The 21,480-nt window shown below is 38.2% G+C and overlaps 1 protein-coding gene across 3 annotated transcripts in view; it reads right to left on the bottom strand.

Annotated features, from left to right (window-relative positions):
* Positions 1–21,480, bottom strand: part of Exoc6b (exocyst complex component 6B) — a 569,814-nt gene that overhangs the window by 25,242 nt on the left and 523,092 nt on the right. The gene's annotated exons all lie outside the window — the stretch shown is intronic.

Genomic DNA, 21,480 nt, shown 5'->3' with positions numbered 1-21,480 from the left:
GTGGTGCCAAATGCTACTAAATACCCCTGAACTTTCACCAACTCATATAACTAAAATGGTCCTACACTGGCTGAAGAGTGAAAAGTCTACATTCTTTGAACCACTCTATGAGTAAGGAGTTCTAGAAGCTCTAGAAGTTTGAGATTTCATACTTGCCAGTGATCATGCACTAAGCAAATTACTTGCTCCAGATATTGGAGCACTAATTTTATTTTTACATTCCCATAAGGGTGCCTGAGGTACAGCAGGGGTCTGTTCCCAGTGCATATTTGTCCTGGTCTAGCAGCTTTGGACTGCCAAGGTGTTAGTTCATGGCAAATGACAGTTGGTCAGAAATCATAAAGTGGCTACTTGATAGTCTTCTGTAAGCTGTCGAGGCTGAGGTGATGGGCCCCATAGTATTCTATACTGTCCTATATGCTTCTGGAATTCTCTGCCCTAGATGCATCTCTGCCAAATGGGCTAGATACCACACCACGGTCCTATATGGAGGGGAACTTTCAATAGTAATCTATCCAGTTGCTATCTTCAGCTTTTTCTGTTTACCAACAAAGTCCCTTTCCTTTACCCTCCTACCTCTAAGGCTGGCTCATAGACACTTCACCTTCCAGCCTGTAAGCAACTTAAGAGCTTGGCCACTTGTTCATCTTGGTGTTCAGCACTGTATGGTGGGACAGAGAGGGAGCTCAATAAAGGCATGCTGACTAATGATTATGAGACAGCATGGCAGGAGGCCAGGATCTTGGCAAAGCCCCGAATGTACCACAGCAAACATCTCTCCCCTCCTGCCTGCACCCCTGGCTTCCTCAAGTTAGGACGAGGGTCCGGCTAGCATAAGGTGCTAGTCTCTGCTTTCTGTTGGTGTTTTTTCATGTTCTCCAAAAGGCAAAGAATGGGTGGAAAGGCTCAGCCACAGGATATTGGACTGTTTACAGTTGGCCAGGCCAAGATTAGCGTGAGCACAACATATGCCAAGTTCATTGGAAGTTACATTTTCCCTTTGTTTACACATTACAGGGGAGAAGACCAGAAGAAAAAAAAAAAAAAGCAGGTGACCTCCTGTTAACCTCACCCGTCTGCAAGAGGCTGCTGCCCTCACCTCTGAATGAACTTTCAGATTATCTCAGACAAGATTCACCTTGCACTGAACTTGTACGCCTGCTCTGAAGCCCCCAGTCACGTAGCTGTGATTAAACATTACAGAGTGGCCATAAATTTACAGAAGTATTATTGTGGCTTGCTTTCCTCTTTCTTCTTTGGGAGAGGAAGAGAGCAATGGGTTTGGGGTGGGGGATGCTAAAAAAAGGGAAACCCATAGACAAACAAACAGTTCCTTTTCACAGTTCTGAACAAAAGAGAAAACATTGTATAGGTGTCCCAGAAAGAAGGGGAAAGAAATTTGGTCACGTGAGAGAAACTGGATCTCCAGAAGACTGCAAAAGCCCCAAACTCAGCAGAACAGAGGGGGTGCTCGGTGGTCCCATTTGTAGACAACCTACAAGTTCACAGGTGAAGCACATGCCTGCTCTGTGCTTGCTCCTGGTGCATCTTGAAGGGGATCCCTGAAGTAATACTTGTGCCTGAGGGAATGAGTGAGATTTTCCCTTCAACTTGCTACATGGTGGGGGTCACTTGCTACAAGTGACAAGGTGGTGGGCAGGGAAAAGAAGGCTGCTAGAAAACTCGGTTCATTTTGTTCTCTGAGCTGCTATAAGATGAGGAAGCCCCAACATCTGGGACATTTAAACAGAGACTGGACAGAGACTAGACCATGTTCTAAAGGAAACACCCAGGAGACTGACCAGATGACCTAAGAACATTTATTTCTATGATTCACTGTTTTATGCTTAAAGTAGAAAAAAAATGGATGTTCCACTGAAGTCAAGTTTGCTAAACTCTTTAGGATTCCAAAGCCAAGATACGCCTGCAAAAGGCCTGTGCTGACCACGAAACAATGAGACCTCTATAACCAGAAAGGGCCAGGGAGTGCTCTGTTGGATCCAAAAGAATTGTAAAAAGTGGTCAGGAAGCCCAGACTGAGGTGATAGGTGCTGGCTAGCTAAGTAACCTTTGGAAAGGAGTCATTCTGTCTCTGGTTACCCTATGGTGGTGACGGGGTGCTAAAGAGGCTCATTGTTTCTACAGTTGGCAAGACCCTGTCCATAAAAGCAGCAAAGCCCAGGGCCTGTCCACATGAGGAAGGCAGCTGATGGCTTAGGTCAATTCTGACTCGCTGCAAGATCTCTCATTGCTTGCAAGAATCAGCCAGAAGTCAGAATAACAGGCCTTGGAAACGCTCAGGCCTTGCCTCTGACACACAGAGCTGAGCCAAGAAGTGAAATGGCCCTGGTGTCAGGGCAGTAGTGGGGATATTTAAGTTTAGCATGAGAGTTCTGAGGTCAACCTCTGGTCTCAGCAGCAAACTGTGTTCAAATCTATGGCCTGGACTTGGAGAAAAAGAAGAATAAGTTCTTGACTTTCAGTAAGAGTTGTGTTAGATGGTTAGTCCATCAGTCTGAACATATGGAGGCTGGGATATGAGAATCATGGAAACTGAGATAGCAAGCAGGGCACCATACTGAAGTCGACAGTATGAAATTTGGCACATCATCGCGCAATACACAGCTACTAGCCAAGGGCAAAGAGAGACTCTGCGGGGCAGCTGGGAACCAGGAGGGCACACACAAAAGGCGAACAGGCATACTGTACTCTGAATTGCAAAATGAGTTGAGACTGTTGGGTGGACCACTTGGGAGAAAAAGCACAATCATAATGAAGCTTTCATTTGTTGAGAGCTGAAAGTTGGCCAGGTACATCTTAAATGCTGGGCACAGTTTGATTTAATATAATCCTAAGGGAAAGATAATTATTATCATGCCTATTTGACACATAAAGTAATTGAGGCACAGAACAATTTAAGCAGCTGCTCAAAATCACTTTGCTAGTAAGCAAGAAAGCCAGAATATGAACTCAGGTCTATTTGATTAAATGCATATTTAAATATGCAAATTGAATCCTGAAAACCTAGCTGGACATGGTAGCACATGCCTGTAATCCCAGTGACTTGGGAGGCTGAGGCAGAGGACTGCAAGTTTGAGGCCAGCCTCAGCAACTTAGTGAGACCCTTAACAACTTAGTGAGACCTTGTCTCAAAATAAAAAATAAAAGGGCTGGGGATATGGTACTGTGGTTAAGTATACCTGGGTTCAATTCCCAGTTACAAAAAGAAATTTAAGGGAACCTACAAAATTTCATACCATTAGACTGATCAAAATTCCCTACCATCCTTCAAGACCCTGCGTAAGTCCTTTTCTCTTCTAGGAAACCTTCTTGAATACTACTATCAGCTTTGAGATTTATCCCTTCTCTGAACTCTGTACTTATTGTTTATGGTGCACAGGAAGTACTGTATCACATATTTTTCTATTCTTCCAACTGTTTGTCTCTCACAACTGAACAGTTGCTTATGTCAGTAAACCAGATGTTGATATAGAGAGAAACCTAAGTGTTTTCTGTTTGTATTTCCCAGAATAGAATGTCAATCTTTGAGGTCTGAGACCCACAAAGCCTATGACAGTAAGAGACACACAGTGGGACTTCAATATATTGTGACTAAGCCCTGTCTCCAGAAACTAAAAAAAAGAAAAGTTCTTGATATACAAAATAAGGGAAAACTATAAAATAAGGAGAGTTGTTTATTAGTGGATCTGGAGCAGACTGAAAGGGACATATTTAAGAGCAGTTCTATTTCTTTTGTGCATTCCCCCCACAAAACAATATAGTTTTATTATATATTTCTATATAAAAATAATATATGTTCTTTGACCCCCCCTCAAAAAATTAAAACAGTCTTTAACTCAAAATAATGTAATAGGAAACTAATTCATAATTTCATCTCCCAAGGATAATAAGCTTCAACAATTTGGTATCTAGCCTTTAAGATTTTGTCTCACCAGAAGTAGAGCATGGATAGTCAAAAACTGACCTTTCCCCCAAATAAGACAATATAGACATCTTTTACATATGTGTAGATGAACTTAATCTTTTTTTTGGTGTTATTTTGTTTTTTTGTACGGGGGCTCTATCTTTGAGTTATATTCCCAGCTCTTTTTATTTTATTTTGAGGTTGAGGTCTCACTAAATTGCCAAGACTGGCCTTGAATTTCTGATCCTCCTGCCTCAGCCTTCCGAATTGCTGGGATTAAAGGCATGGGCCACCATGCCAGGGTTAATTTAATTAGTTTTAAAGGCTCTACAGTATCTCTTTTTAATGGCTATATACCATGCTGAGTCAAAAAATCTCTTATTCATGGATATTTTGGCTTCCCATCTTTTCCTACATTATCCAATGTCTTGATTAAAATATTCAAAAATATCTTTTACTTTTCTTCAAGCGTTTCCTTAGGAAATAGTTCAAGTTGCAATATAGCATAGTGATTAAGCTTTGACTCTGGATTGAAAAGCCTAAATTAGATTCCTGGCTATTTTGCTTAGCAGTTTTGTGACCTTGGTCAAATTATCCTAACTTTTCTATAATACACTTTCATCATCTAAATGATAGGAATAATAGTCCACATATTATATCGTTGCCATGCAGATGGAAATGATTTAATTCATGGGAAATATTTTTAATAGTACCTTTCATACAGTAAATGCTGAACAAAGATTAGCAATGATGATGGTAAATTCTAGAAGTAGAATTCTATGTCAAACCTTTTCATACCTATTGGTAAACTTCCCTATAGAATGGTGTATCAATTTATACTCCCATTAGTCTTTACCAGAGTATTTTCTGAATGGAATACCTGAATGGAACTTAGAAATACTAGAGGAGCTACTTCACTAAACAAAAAGCTTTAGATTTATGATCTCAACAATCCCTTTCTATCATACTTTCTTACCCTATTCCTAAATCATATAAACACAATGAAGATCATGAGAACAAGTTGAAAATACCTGAATCACTTTGGAATGAGTGCTAATTTGCATGTAGACAGTGTTTCACGCCTCTACAACATCCAGTAGCTCAGGAGGCTGAGGCAGGACAATTGTGAGTTCAAAGCCAGCGTCAGCAAAAGCAAAGTGCTAAGAAACTCAGTGAGACCCTGTCTCTAAATAAAACACAAACTAGGGCTAGGGATTTGGCTCCGTGGTTGAGTGTCCCTGAGTTCAATCCCAGGTTATCCTCCTCATCACCCCCCCCCAAAAAAAGTACTTCAAGGCTTGCAAAATGTTTTCAAGTATATTTTCATTTTTTGGTATGAAACTCACCTATTTGCTATGCAAAATCCTATTTTTCAAATGGGGTAAAAGAGGGATGATTAGGTTGCAAAATACCAAAAAGAGATGTCAGATGTCATGTTAACCCTTTTCAAGTTCCTTAGATTTAGCTCTATGCCTCAGAATGAAATAGATCCTGGGTGCCACATGCTTGGCACCACCCCCAGATCAGAACCTCTCTGTGGTAGTAATCTTACATTGTCACCACCCAACCATTAAAGAGCATCATTTCCTTGGACTTTAATCTTTCAACCACAGTTTATTTCTCTCTACTCTTTAGAAACTCTTCCATCAAATGAACATATCATAGGCAAGGGTTAGACACCCTAAGGTAGTTTGAAATACTTTAGCTTCCTTAATTCTGCCTTAATTAGTGTTTCCTTCATGAATTGCAAGCATTTTCTAAAATTTAACAAGAAAAATTTCCTTAGCTATTTCTTTCCTGTTGCTCTCTACTCTAATAAAACCTCAAATTTTCAGTATTCTAAAGAAGCAAGGTCTGGTGTCTTCAGGACTTCCCTAAATTTCTCTATCTCAGTTCCCTCTCCTATAAATAGAAAGTGTGAACTTTCTACTCTATTAGAAACTTGATGTGTTTTGGTCAAAGACCTGGTGCTGATCTGTGCTCAGGGAAGAAAAGAATAAGTGGCTCATTTAAAAACTGGGCTCTAGTTATATTGCCGACCATTATGGTATTTGTTGATGTAAAGGTTTAGTTCTATGTTAGAGAATAAATGGGATAACCTGTGCCCTGAGTGTTAAAATCAAGGATAGGGCAATTAAAAGATGTGGGCATTGTGAACACACTTTTTTTTTTTTTAACACCAAGGACCAAATCCAAAACAGTCTCTTGTTTATTAGATAAGATACTTAATTTTGGTCTTCTGTGGTAACATTTTATGTTGTAGCTTCTCACATTCAAATATGATACAACAAAAGATGCTACTACGCAAGGATTATACAGGAATACGTTTTTTGAAAGGCTTTCCTCTTTTGGTGGGTATCTGGAGCTGCCTGTATAGGGTGTACTGTTTGGGGTCCCAAACCTTTGCTTGCTGTCTCCTTTCCAGTCCTCTCAGATTTGTTCCCAGATATTTTTTAGGCAGGTTGATAATCAACCAAACTTTACTGAGTGGTTTCTTGCCATTTGCCTTCACATAAAGTGCTAATGAGGACTATTAAGAAAGGAGAAGATAAGATCTCTGCCCTCAAAGAGTTTACAGTTTAATTGTGGAGTCAGATCCATATACTTAAGTCAATCAAAAGATTTTTTTTGATGGCCTATTACTAACTTTCCATTAATGCTATGTAAAATGAACAAGTCAATAAAAAATTAAGACAGGGATCACCATAGAAAGCTTAGAAGAAGACAAGTGGATGACAAGAACATTTTGTTCATACTGGATACCCATTTCCCGCACAGTGTCTGACACAATGGACACCCAATAAATATTTATAGAATGAATTTCCCCCTCTCCTGATCTGCCATCTATTTCAAAGCCAAGGGACCAGGTGTTTTCCAGGACACTACCTTCCCCACAGGGCCCTAGAATCATTACAATTTCCATAAGGTTGTGCAGTTTTCTGGCAGCCATCCCAGAGGGGGCTCTGCCTCATCTAACAAGTCAGTGTGTGCTGCTTCTCTGGGGACAGTGCCCATGGGAGCTTGATCTGCACTGCTAATGAGTTTTTTTTTTTTTTTTTTTTTGGCAGGTGGTGGAAGTGGTGGGAAACAGCAAGGTGGGGATATAGGTCTTCAGTGGCGAGGCAGAAATCCTGGAATCTTTGTCCAGGATTTTTGCCTCACCACTGAAGACCTATAATATCCCCACCTTGCTGTTTCCTCAGTGTAGTATGTATATATCCTGAAGGGCATCCAGCTGTGGAATCTTGACTGCTATGGCTGGGTTATAAGACAGCAGTACTGGTTTCCAAAGGCCTTTCCTCAAAATGTTTTTACTTAGCATTTATTTGAAGGTGCTCATGAGGCTGAGTCCATTGTATCTACAGAAGATGGAAATACCGCCTCTGCCCTCTCTAGGCAGCCATAGCTCCCTCTAGCCAGAGCTGACCCAGGAAAGTATTAGCAGTTTTATTCTCCTTCTCCACCTGAAATGCGTCCTGTCTGCACCAACTGCCTGGGCACCTGCAACCTCTAAGACTCATTCCTCAGTGGACCCGTTTACATGCTCCTTTGCAGAGAACTCAATTACAAATGTACTTACTAACAAGTGATTCTGGAAAAAGTCATAATATTTCTGGACTTTATTTTTACAATAAAATAAAATTTGGGGGCTAATTAATTTCCAAGGGCCCTTTTCTAGCTCTGAAATTTAATCTTTATGTGTGTCATATTCTCCAATGAGAGACAAAGGTAGGCAAATGAGCTCTCCTCTTCTGCTGGACTGCACTGTCAGGGAATGGAAAGCCTTTAGAGAACTCTGGCACCAGCTCAGGACTAAGGTTGGGCCCTATTATTCCTGCCCATGCATTTGTTTACTCATTCAGCATTCAATGAATGCCTGCAGTGTGCCCCAAACAGTATGAAGCCATAACAGAAACAAAGGCCGTGTCCCTGCTTAAGCTGAACCATTATGCTATACCCACCATAGGCTGGGTTTTATAGAGATTTTACTTGCCACACCATACATGGTGAGGTTATTAGAAGAGGCTATGCAAATTTATGAATAATTTTTATCATACATCTACCCACTTCCCACTGTAAATCTGGTCTGTGGTTAGGTAACATGATCTTGGATTACTATGAAACTAATATGACTTTGGATAAGAGTATGTTTTGTTTAGTTTTGTCAATCTTAGAGGCTGTGCAAAGGATTTAGCAGGTTGCCTATCAGTTTGGTTTATCTTTTGTTTTGCTTTGATTTCCTCTGTCACCCAGTGATACCTTCTGCTGCTTAAAGTTTTATCCCAGTGATTCTCAATGGCAGAATTTTTCCAAACCACATAACCCTCCCCAAGACTCATTGCCTTAATGAGCCATGAGCCTCTGACACTGGTAGGAGTGTGTGGAATCCCTCAGGTATGTTGAGGTGGAAAAAAGAAGAAGAAGAAAAAAAGGTTCCACTGCTTTGGAATACAAGGAAAGCATTTCTCTCTTGGTGGGAGAATGATGTGTGAAAATGAGTGTTGTTTCAAAGGTGGTTGACAAGTCTGCCCAGGCCTCTTTAGTGCCTCCCTCTCTAGGAAGATGGCATCTTCGCCCTCAGGGGACCTGAAGCCCAGCTAGATGTAGGGAGTAACAACAGTGTTTTCAAAGGGTGTGATTTAATCTATGAGCTACCAACACAGTTCTTTCTGTATTTTTCTTTTTTCTTTCTTTTTTAATCTTTGTCTTATTTAGCTCTTAGTTCTCTTCACAGTTATAGTTTCTTAGGGCAAGGCAGGCTGTTTTATAACTTGTAGAAATTTGCTTTAATTACTGACATATCACAAAGATAAACCTGACTTTCCAACACACACAGGAACAGAATAGCCCTAGAAAATAACAACCCCATAAAAGAGGACTTGGAGTTGCCAGTTCTGAGAAGGGATTAAAGAACAGCAATAAAAAAAATATTAAATGTCAGGATCAAGCATATTAACTGAATTGAAAATCCCTGTGTGCATAATAAAACACCTTCAACTTAATAATAATAAAAAATGCATTTGGTAATAATGGGGGAAGTGAACAAAGAGTTTGTATCTTATCTCCTTCCAGGTTTTTCCTTGCAACTTCTAATCTTACTTAAAAGAAGCATATCTATTGGATAATTAGCCTTTCATGGATGTAGGAAGATGAGGATTCCCATGTTCTCTATCTCTACTATAAAGTGAACAAAAAGACATGAATGTCAATATTAGGTAAATACAAATCAGTTCTTCCTAGAGCAGTTCAAGAGGCACTGGAAGGATAGATAGCCTGAGGTGGTAGAGTAGATTGTGTTTCCAAAGGTGGTTGCCACAATATCTTCCATCTCACCAGTTCTTTTGCAAATTCACATTGTCACTCTTCCACCAACATGTAGAATCTACTTTCCCTCCCTTTTAATTTGGTCTAGTTCAAGACATTGTGCTGAAAGTGACACTACACACCTTCCGAAGATGGCCTTAAGAGATGGTAGTTTCTTCTTGGAATACTCATTCTTGGAATCCAGTTGCCCATAAAGAAGACTAAACTTGCAATGTGGGAGAGGCAATAAGAGGTCCCAACCTCCTGGTCAACCCTACCAAGGCATCAGACCTTTGAATGAAGCCATCCTGGTATTCCAGCCCCAACTACCAGCTGATTGCAACCTTCTGAGAGAAACTAGCTAACAACATATAACATTTCCTTACTGATGTCTGGTCTGACCTACAGAATTGTGCACAAATAAAATAATTGATTAAAATAACAAAGTTTTTGGATGTTCATAAATGTAGCAAAAGACAATCAAAACAGTTGGAAATAACCCTTCTGGATAAATTCTTGGAACACATTAGACAGTATTTGTATGGTGGAATTTAGGCAGAAATAATTTGAGGTCTCATCCTCACCTTTTTGGTTGTAACAATATATACACGGAGAAAATGGGAGTAATAAACGGCCAAACCAATATTCCTGATGAACATAGATGTAAAATTTCTCAATAAAATTCTGGCAAATCGCATACAAAACATATTAAAAGGATAGTGCAGCAGGATCAAGTGGGGTTCATCCTAGGAATGCAAGGTTGGTTCATCATATGGAAATCAATAAACATAATTCATCACATCAACAGATCTAAACCCAAGAATCATATGGTCATCTCATATGCACAGAAAGCATTTGACAAAATACAGCACCCCTTCATGTTCAGAACACTAGAAAAACTAGGGATAGCAGGAACATACCTTAATATTGTAAAAACTTTCTTTGCTAAACCTAAGGCCAAGATCATTCTAAATGGAGAAAAATTGAAAGCATTCCCTCTAAAAACTGGAATTAGACAGGTATGCCCTCTTTTACCACTTTTATTCAATAAAGTCCTAGAAACTCTAGCCAGAACAATTAGACAAAAGAAACTAAAGGGATACAAATAGGAAAAGAAGAACTCAAAATATCACTATTTGACAATGACATGATTCTATACCTAGAAGACTCAAAAAATTCCACAAAAAACTTCTAGAACTAATAAATGAATCTAGCAAAATAGCAGGATATAAAATCAACACCCATAAATCAAATGTGTTCCTACACATCAGTGATGAATCAATTGAAAAAGAAATTAGATAAACTACTCCATTCACAATAGCTTCAAAAAATAAAAACAATAAATACTTGGGAATCAATCAACAAAAGATGTAAAAGGTCTCTACAATGAAAACTACAGAACAATAAAGAAAGAAATTGAAGAAGATGGAAAGATCTCCCATATTCTTGGAAAGGCAGAATTAATATTTTCAAAAATGGCCATACTACCAAAAGCATTACACATATTTAATGCAATTCCTATTAAAATCCCAATGATTGGGTTATTTGTTTTTTTTTTTTGGTGCTTAGCTTTTTGAGTTCTTTATATACCCTAGTGATTAGTGTTCTATCTGATGTGTGACAGGTAAAGATTTGCTCCCAAGATGTAGGCTCTCTGTTCAACTCAAAGATTGTTTCTTTTGCTGAGAAGAAACTCTGTAGTTTGAGTCCATCCCATTTATTGATTCTTGATTTTAATTCTTGTGCCTCAGGAGTCTTACTAAGGAAGTTGAGGCCTAATCCCACATGATGGAGATTAGGGACTACTTTTTTTTTTTCTATTAGATGCAGGGTCTCTGGTTGTATTCCTAAGTCCTTGATCCATTTTGAGTTGAGTTTTGTGCATGGTGAGAGATAGGTGTTTAATTTCATTTAGTTGCATATGGATTTCCAGTTTTCCCAGTTGAAGAGGCTGTCTTTTTTCCATGTTTATAGCACAACAATTCACAATAGCTAAACTGTAGAACCAACCTAGATGCCTTTCAATAGATAAATGGATAAAAAATGTGGCAAATATATACAATGGAGTATTACTTAGCAATAAAAGAGAATAAAATCATGGCATTTGCAGGTAAATGGATGGAGTTAGAGAAGATAATGCTAAGTGAAGTTAGCTAATCCCCCCAAACCAAATACTGAATATTTTCTTTGATATAAGGAGGCTGATTCATAGTGGGATAGGGGGAGGGAGCATGGGAGGAATAGACGAACTCTGGATAAGGCAGAGGGGTTGGAGGGGAAGGGAGGAGGCATAGGGTAATTAATGATGGTAGAATAATAATCATCATTATTATCCAAAGTATAGGTATGAAGACACAAATTGGTGTGAATATACTATGTATACAACCAGAGATATGAAAAATTATGCTCTATATATGTAATAAGAATTATAATGCATTCCGCTGTCACATATAAATAAAAAAATCCCAATGAAACTCTTCATAAACTAAAAAAAGCAATAATGAATTTTATTGGAAAAATAAGAGACCCAGAATAGCTACAGTAATTTTTAGCAGAGTAAAGCAAGAGGCATCACAATACCAGACCTTAAACTATACTATAGAGCAATAATAACAAAAACGGCATGGTATTGGCACCAAAACAGATATACTAATGGTACAGAATAGAAGATCCAGAGACAAACCCATATAAGTACAGTTATCTCATACTAGACAAAAGTACCAAAAACATTCGTTCGAGAAAAGATAGCCTCTTTAACAAATAGTGCTGGGAAAACTGGAAATCCATATGTAGCAAAATGAAATTAAACCTTTATTACTCACCCTGCATAAAAATCAACTCAAAGTGGATCAAAGATTTAAGTACTAGAACAGTGACCCTATGCCCAATAGAAGAAAAAGTAGGCCCAGATATTCACCATGTCGGCTTCCTGAATAAGACTCCCAAAGTGTAAGATGTAAAAATCAAGAATCAATAAATGGGGTGGATTCAAATTAAAAATCTTCTCAGCAAAGGAAACAACCAAGAATGTGAAGAGAGTCTACAGAATGGAAAAATATCATTATCACATGCACCTCAGATAGAGCACTAATCTCCAGGATGTATAAAGAACTAAAAAAACTTAGCACCCAATAATAAATGGGCTAAGGAATCTAACAGACACTTCACAGAAGAAGAAATACAATCAATCAACAAATATATGAAAAAATGTTCAACATCTCTAGCAATTAGAGAAATAAAAATCAAAACCACTCCAGTCAGAATGGCAATTATCAAGAATACAAAGAAAGGATTTGGGGAAAAAGATACACTCATACATTGCTGGTGGGACTGCAAATTGGTACAACCATGGAAAGCAGTATGGAGAATCCTGTGAAAACTTGTAATGGAACCACCATTTGACCCAGCTATCCCACTCCTTGGTTTAGATCCAAAGAACTTAAAATCAACATACTACACTGACACAGCCACATCAATGTTTATAGCACATAAATTCACAATAGCCAAACTATGGAACCAACCTAAATGCCCTTCAACAGATGAATGGATAAAGAAAATGTGGTATAAATATACAATGGAATATTACTCGGCATTAAAAAGAATGAAGTTATGGCATTTGCAGGTAAATGGATCGAGCTGGAGAATGTCATGCTAAGTGAAATAATAGCAATCCCCCCAAAACCAAAGACCAACTGTTTTCTCTGATATGTGATGCTAATTCACAATGTGGCGGGGGGCTAGGAAAGAATAGAGGTACTTTGAATTAGGCAGAGAGGAATGAAGGGAGAAGATGGGGTATGGGGGTAGGAAGAACAATATAATGAATTGTACATTATTACCCTATGTACACATATGACTACACAACCTGTGTGATTCTACATCATATACAATAAGAAGAATGAGAAGTTATACTCTATATATGTATGATGTGTTGAAATGCATTCTACTATCATGCAAAACTAATTAGAACAAATTTTTTTTAAAAAGACCATATCAGTGCTACTAATGGGAGATTCTCACCTGTCATAAAGAGATTAATTTGATTTTATAAACAGAAGCACAAGCTGAAAGCTCAGGGCAAGCTTTCCCAAAAGTTTTGGTTGACACTATGCTTTTGTATATGAAAATTTTGCTTTGGGGTTGTGAACTCTTTAAAACAAACAGTTGAGATCATTGTTAATGGGAGACAGGATGACTTGCATAGCTTCTGTCAAGACTGCTTTTAGGGAGGAAATGCAGCAAACAGGGTTGGGCCTTTTCACAATGATCCATCTTTCAAAAGCACAAGTGAATGCCCTCTCTCATTAATCATAAGAGCTGGCTTACATTGAAAATGGGGAACAAGAACCACACATGGGCCACTGAATCTCTCCTCTTGCTGAATAGTGAGAGATACAAAAAAATCTTATCTTCTTTCACTTGCCTACTCAGGAACACTTCATTGGGAAGCCTGGACATAGCAAGAAGAGGTGGAAATTCAAATTAAGGAGTCACTGTTTCATGGCTGTCCCCTGAAGTAGGATGTTAGGGAGGAGAAATCATGTTTCATTCTGAGATTGCCCTGGGCTAGGCACAAGTTCCAACATATCTCTTTAGATTACTACCCTACCATCATCCAGTAACCAAAAAGGCCAAAGTAGATACATCTTCTGCTTCACATTATCTCCTCATCCTGTCTCACTCTCCTACCTCCTGCAATACTTATTACTTAAACCTAACTGCCAAGAAAGAAATTATTACCCCCTACAAAAATGACCAAGGAGATCAAAGCAGAGTAAAAACTTCATAGGAAAATGGCTGCAAAACTAATTAGTCTGAATCTAAAGAAAGATAGTCACAAGTAGGCATGGAACACTTGCTTATCTGGGTTGGAAGGTGGGTGCCAGGCAAGCTGGTAACAGTCAGCTAAACTTGTTAACTAATAGCTACAGGCTGAGTGTGGGCTAGTGTGAGCACAGAACTCAGGGGGGTGGGTGTGTCAATATACATGAAAAATGTGCACCCTTTGACAGATTTTCTCATGGACTTCACTGTTCATAAGAGAATAGGAATAGGGGAAGAGACTAAAGAAGCTTCCTTAGTGGAGACCTGGAGGAGATGTATAGTTGATAAGGTAGGAAAGGAACAAAGCTCTGCCCTTTTTCCACTACAAAACAAAAGCTTTAAGCTGCTGGGGAGGGAAAGGACAGCAAACCTTACCTTCAGCACACAGGGGAAGACCCAGTATAGCTGGGGTGAAGGGAATAGAAAATAAAACAAAAATGAAAACAAACCTTCATCCATGAGATACCAAAAGGAACTGGGTCCAGATCATTAGCAAATTCCTTAGTGCTGAAGGAGGGACAGGATAACTGAGGACTGACAAATATGAATACCTCCAACCCTGGCCACCAATGCTAGCAAACTGCTGGAGGAGAGATGTTCTGAGATGAAGCACAAAGAACTACAACAAGTATGTACTCTTTTCTTCAATACTGTAGTAGAAGCAATACAATAAGTGAAGAAAAAGAAATAAAAGGCTCACATATTGAAAAGAAAGAAATAGCACTACTCACTTATAAGATCATCTATGTAGGAACCCCTAATTCATCCTAATGACGTATACTACAATTTACTATTAAAAAATTTTAAAAAGAAGCAACATCTACAACAGCACAAAAGACTTGGAATAGATATCAGATCTGTATGAAAAAACTATAAAGTAATGAAAAAAAATCAAAGAAGACCCAACTAAATGGAGGAGTAAACTATGTTCATGGATTAGAGAACTCAAGATTATTGACATGTAAATTTTCACCAGTTGATCTGTAGCTTCAAGACAATTCCAATTGAAGTTTCATCAGAGTTTTTTAAAAAAATATTTTCTCTAATTGTAGATGGACACAATATCTTTATTTATTTATTTTTATGTGGTGAATCTGGTGCTGCACACTTGTGAGGCAGTCTATCTACTACAAGCTGCAGCCCCAGACCAGTTTTTTTTTTTAAATAGAAATTGGCAAGCTGATTCTAAAGTTGGTATAGAAAAAAGTGACACCAATTTGAAAAGTTGGAGTAGTCAAACTATTTTTAAAAGCTATGGAAATTATTATAAAATAGTGTCAGTGAAATGACAGTCATAGAGATCAATGTACCAGACAGCCCAGAAGTAGATAAAACACATAGGTGTGTTCACTGGTTTTGATAAAAATGCAAAGGGAACTGTATGGAGAAGGAAAAACTTTCTCAACAAATGGTGCTGGATAGCCACTGTATTAATTTTCCATGACTACTGTAACAAATTACCATAAACTGGGTGGCTTAAACCAACAGAAATTTATTCCTTTCTAGTTCTTTAGACTAGAAGTCCAAATTCAAGATGTTGGCTTCATTCTCTCTGAAGGTTCTTTGGGAGAAGCTGTTTCTTGCCTCTCTTAGTTTCTGATAGTTCCATGTACTCATTGGCATGTGCTTGGGCACATCACAATCATATAAAACAATATTTATATCTTTTGGAAATTAGGAAATAGGTATATCTTTTGGTTGCCATCATTCAGTCACTGCAGTTGTGTAGCAAAGAACAAAACAAAACAAATAAACAACAAAAACCCCTCAACTCTGATCTATATGTAAAAATTCACTCAAAATGGATCAAATGTAAAACCTACAGCTATAAAACTTATAGAGATTTGTATCCGGAATGTAAAAAGAACTTTAAAACCTTAAATAAGAAAAGCAACCTAATATTAAAATTGGGGAAAAAAGACTTGTCTAGACACTAACCCAAGAAGATACAGATGACAAGTAAATACAGGAAAAGATAATCAGTATCACTGGTCATTTGGGAAATGCAAATTAAAGCCACAATATGATACCATTACACATCTATTAGAATTGCTTAAAAGAAAAAAAGTAGACCTATTCTGGAAAGCAGTCTGGCAGTTTCTCATGTAAGTTTAACAAACAACCCAGTAATCCCAACCAAGGTATTTTAAAAAGTTAAATGTAAATTTACATTTATAGAAAGGAAAGAAACCTATATGTAAATCTTTAAAATGGCTTTATTTTTTAATTGCAAAAAACTGGAAACCACCCAGATGTCCTCTAACTAGTAAAAGGGTAAATAAACAGTAGCGAAAACATAGAAAGGAATACCACTCAGTAATAAAAGAGGAATGAACTACAGACACATGGTATAATATGGAAGAACCCCTAATGCATTAAGCCACATGAAAGAAGCCAGACTCAAAACATTCAATAAGGTATGATTCCATTTATATAATAACTAATATAGGGAAGAAAACAGATCAGTGATTCCAGAGGCTGAGGGTGGGGGAAAGGTTTGACTACAAAGAGGATGAAGACATTGTTTAGGATGGCAGAACTGTGGTATAGATTGGTTATAATGGTGATAACATGAATTTATGTACTTGTCAGAATTGTACAATATGAAGTGTGAATTTTGACTTATGCTAAAATGGCCTCAATCAAGTTATCCTCCATGCACAGACATCTCCTAACCCTGCTCAGACTCTGACATCCCATGCCAAATCATTCCTCTGCAGATACATCTCCTTATCCTTAATTTTAACTTCTGAATATATAAATTGTAAGCTCTACTAGAAAAAAAGAATTATAAAAGCTTAGTGTTGACCAAGTGTTGCCTTAATTTTCAAAAGAGGAAAGAAAGTAAATGATGAAAACTAAAATAAAATAGATGACTCTCATACTTTAATACCCTTTGATACAGTAATTGTATTTCTGAGAGTTTGAACTGAATTATCTGACATGCTATTAAAAAGCCTTATAATCCAAAATGATAACAGATTAATTAATTTATTTAATTGATTCATATGTGGTGCCAAGAATCGAACCTAGTGTGCGTGCTAGGCAAGCGCTCTACTGCTGAGCCACAACCCCAGCCCAACAGATTTATTTAAAATAACTAAAAATCTGCAACATCCAGCAATGGAGGAATGGTAATGTAATTTATAATGTAACTGTGATAGTTTTAATCAAGCTTGTAAAAGTATAGCAGAAAATGTTTTAAAATATCTAGAATATAAAAATCAGCATGCAAAATTAAATAGTATGAGCTATGCAGAAATACACATCAAGTGGGGAAAGGAGATACACAAAACTATTTAAAATGGATATATACGGGTGGTATGATAATAGGTAATTTTTTTCCTTCTTATAAGAGGGGAATTGCACTTCTTGTATTTTCTAACTTTATTTAAAGAGCATTTATTAGTTTTTAAATGGGAAAATAAATTCTAAGACATTAATTAGCATCTATTTGAATAGCACTATAAGAAATACATAGGAAGGATAGATTCCATTCTTAATGAACTAATACTACAATAGCTACTCATGACTAGAGAGTGAGTCTTTTTTTCATGGGCACCTATCACCTTAGAAGTAAGTTCAGAACTACAGAAGCCACAAGAAAGTACACTGACACTTGACTAACTGTAGCATCAGTATCACCCATAATAGCAGTCAGCTGACATTGATCAAGTATTAACTCTATGCTAGGAATTGTTTTTACATCTCCTTATTTAATCCTCACAGTAGCTCTATGGGATTCTATTATCTACTTTTTATGAATGAGAAACTGAGGCACGGATGACCTTGCCCACAACTGGACATTTGGCAAGTGGCAAAGCCAGGATGAACATAGGCAACTGATTCTACAGATGTGTAGAAACTGGGCAGTTTATAAAGGAATGAACCCTCACAACCAAAAGGAAAAAAGACTAGCATGGGGACCTCACAGCCAGCTAATCAGGCAAACACAGACAATGTGCATATGGCTCTACAAACAAGGTAGGAAGCAATAAATGTTATAAAAAGATAGTTACAGTATGGAAATGGTAGGAGACCTTCAATGATACACAAAATTATAAGAGGTTATGAGGGGCAAGGGGGAGGGGAAAAAAGGGAGAGAATTGAACAACAGCAGAGGAGGTAAAGAGGGAAGATGGGAGGGGAGGGGGGATAGTAGGGGATAGGAAAGGTAGCAGAATACAACAGTCACTAATATGCCATTATGTAAAAATGTGAGTATGTAACAGATGTGATTCTGCAATCTATATTTGGGGTAAAAATGGGAGTTCAAAACCCAATTGAGTCAAATGTATGCAAGATGATATATCATGAGCTCTGTAATGTTTTGAACAATCAATAAAAAAATTTAAAAAAGAGAGTTACAGGTGTAGTATCTTTGAGAGAGAAGAGATATCTGGCAGTGACAAAGCCAATTATTCAGCAGACAGTTGAGACTGGCAGCAGAGAGATCCTCAAGAAAACTCACAGTGATCAAAGTGAGAGAAGAAGGTGGCCTAAACCAATAGGCCTAGTTTTGTGATTTAAATATGTGGATTACACTGTGTGCTTCCTGAAGAATCCCATCTTGTGGCTACGTTCCCAAAGGTGACTCGCCCTGGATAATACCAATATTTGCAGGTCAGGAGAAGTTGGGGATTAAAAACATTATGCAATTCTAATACTTAAACCTCACAATCCCTCCCTCTTAGATACTTTCTCTCCCTTTGCTCAAATTAAGTTGAGAAACAAACACAGAGGAGGGTTATAAAACAGGATTTCCTGAGCTGGTTCAGCACAGACACTTAACTTGGACTTCCAAACTTCAGTGTCACAGAATGAGGGTGTTGACCACCTCTGCTATGTATGTTCCCTCAGCTACAAAAAGGAGCAGGTGTAAAAGGAGTAGGCACATTCAGAGCACCAGTGTATGCAAGACTCACTGTGTGCCCAGAGCCTGCTGGAAGAGACAAGTTACCCCCATTTGGGAAACTTCTGGTCTGGTGGATGAGACAGTCTTTCAAGATAAGGACATTCCTTGTTCAAGGTAGGAGAGGGGGTACTTTTCTCCAAAGGGCCAGACATAAGAATGGAGATTAGGGAAAAAGACAAAAGAAAAATCACAGGTGATTCTGGATGCCTGAGTGCTTCAGCTATTCAAGGTCAACTTCAAGGGACAGACACTTGGCATTGTTAGGAACTCCTAGGACCTGAGAAGATGATGAGCATCTTAAGACTCATCGATTATGATTTCTTTTCTTCTGGGATAGTATCTCACACCTAATTAAGCATTTAATAAATTAATATGGTTACTATATGCCAGAAAGTGTGCTCATCATTTTTATATATCATTTTAATTATCTTACGACAAAGGATTTAATAATAAGCCCACTATACAGATGAAGGAAACCAGGCCAGAGAGATTAAGTAACTTGTTTTGAATCATTGAAAGACTCTTTGGAAAAAAGGAGAATGGATGCAGTTAGGAGAAATGAAAGGAGGAGGTTTTGTCACCTTACAAGTCAATTAGGTACTCAAAAATAATTCTTAAGTGCTTATTTGTGAATATGTGCAGTAAGGCGTATCAGGTGGCTACTTACTGTTTTATTCCTAAGCAAGGTAAAATTTTTAGGTTGCCTCCTACTCTACTAGCTGGAGAGCTTTAATCCTAAGCATAAAGTCATTCTATAATTTAGCATTTATGCATATGCATGAGTTCTTTGATCCTGCATTAATTTCTACAGATTCAACCTAGAATAAGGACACCCAAGAAAGGTCCCAGAACATGATGTGCACATGTGCATATGTCTATATTCATATCTATAACAGTTATTAATCACTTTAATTAACCAACCTAACCTGATCAGTAATGATTTATTTCTCAAGTATCCTCCAATATTGCTCCTCACCTTGTTAAATTTTTGTTTCTAGGGTCAAGGGATCCTTCAATTCTACTCCTTTAGGCCCAGTGAAAAACAAAAAAACTGGAGAGAACAAAATGAATGAATGTTTTAGTAACTAAGTTGCAGTTGTTTGTAGGAGGCAAGGAGAGGCACTAATATTCAGCAGTGATAAACACAAAGAAGGAGTTGATCTGAACTCCGAAGGCCAGGGAAGGCTCAAGGCAAGACCAGCTACAACCACCAAGTGGCCAGCCAGTATGTGGACACTGACAACCAACTTACTCATCTCATTTTCCAAAGCTTGGCTCAGAGAGTGACAAGAGGGAGTGATGGTAGTAAGAGGGAAGCATGCAGGAGGACTACATGATCTTGAATGGTCACTTCCAAATCTGGACACAGACCAGAATGTATCTATCTCCTTGAAGCATCCCTTGCCCTTGAATTTGAAGTATCTTTCTCTGTGCTACAGTACTGTTTGAGTTCATAAATGATCCGTAAACCAGGATTCTAATCTATGCCAGCACTGCGCCAGAACCATAGACTCACACTTTGACCACTTGCATTTTTCTTCTAGCATTTCTCTCTTTCAATCTTCAGTTTACTACCCCATGCTTTCCCCTTCTTCCTTACTCTAATCTAAACTGAGACAAATGAGAGGAGTAGGAACTCAGTTTGTTGGGGGGTCAGCCACAGGTCTCTCTTCATTGTTTTCTACTCTTGCCCCAAGTAAGTAGCACTCCCTAAATACGAAATAATGATGCTGTTGTGTCCTTCCGCCTTAATCCATTATCTAATTATAACTAGCATTATAGCACTTTGAGTTTGCCCATTTTATTTTTCACAATAGTTCTTTGAAATGGGCAGGACAAAGATCATTAGCATCCTATGTATATATGAAAAAAACTAAGGCTTATACAGATTAAGTGATTTGTGCTGGTGCAGACACAGTTGAATACCGCTTCATGCACTGTGGAGTTACTCTGGACCTGACTCACAGTACAGCCTTAGGTAAGTCACTTAACCTATTTGTGTCTAATCTCTAAAATGGGGATAAAAGTACCAATTGGCTTCCCAGAGAAGCTGCAGAGATTAATTAGCCAACAAATAATTATAAAGGGATTTGGAAATTCCAAATGTTACATAAATGTTTTAATAAGCTTCTAATGTTAAGGCTCCATTAAGTACCCATAGGTGGAAATTAAGTGACTTTATCTGTTAGCTTTGTATTTTCCAGGGCCTTGAGAGTACATTCACTGGAATGAGCTGGTTTAGGGAATATGACCAGCTTTTTCTAAGCTATTCTTAGGAGTTGGCCCTGCTATTTATAAGTCCTACCTCTGCTAGTTTTCTCTCTCTTGAAACCAAGCAGGTGAAATGTTCTTTATCTCACCAAGACCACTAGAAAATACAGGAAGGAGGGGTGCTTATGCTCATGCTCATGCCCACTGGAGGCAGCAGAGATGATCACAGCAGGCTCCTGTGGTTAGGTTAGCCCTAGAGACCTTCCATGTGGGCACTCTGACCACCAGAAAACATCCCTAA

This window comes from Ictidomys tridecemlineatus, chromosome 12 (assembly GCF_052094955.1).
Source record: "Ictidomys tridecemlineatus isolate mIctTri1 chromosome 12, mIctTri1.hap1, whole genome shotgun sequence".
NCBI classification, from domain to species: domain Eukaryota; kingdom Metazoa; phylum Chordata; class Mammalia; order Rodentia; family Sciuridae; genus Ictidomys; species Ictidomys tridecemlineatus.
This window is presented reverse-complemented; position numbering and strand designations above follow the sequence as displayed.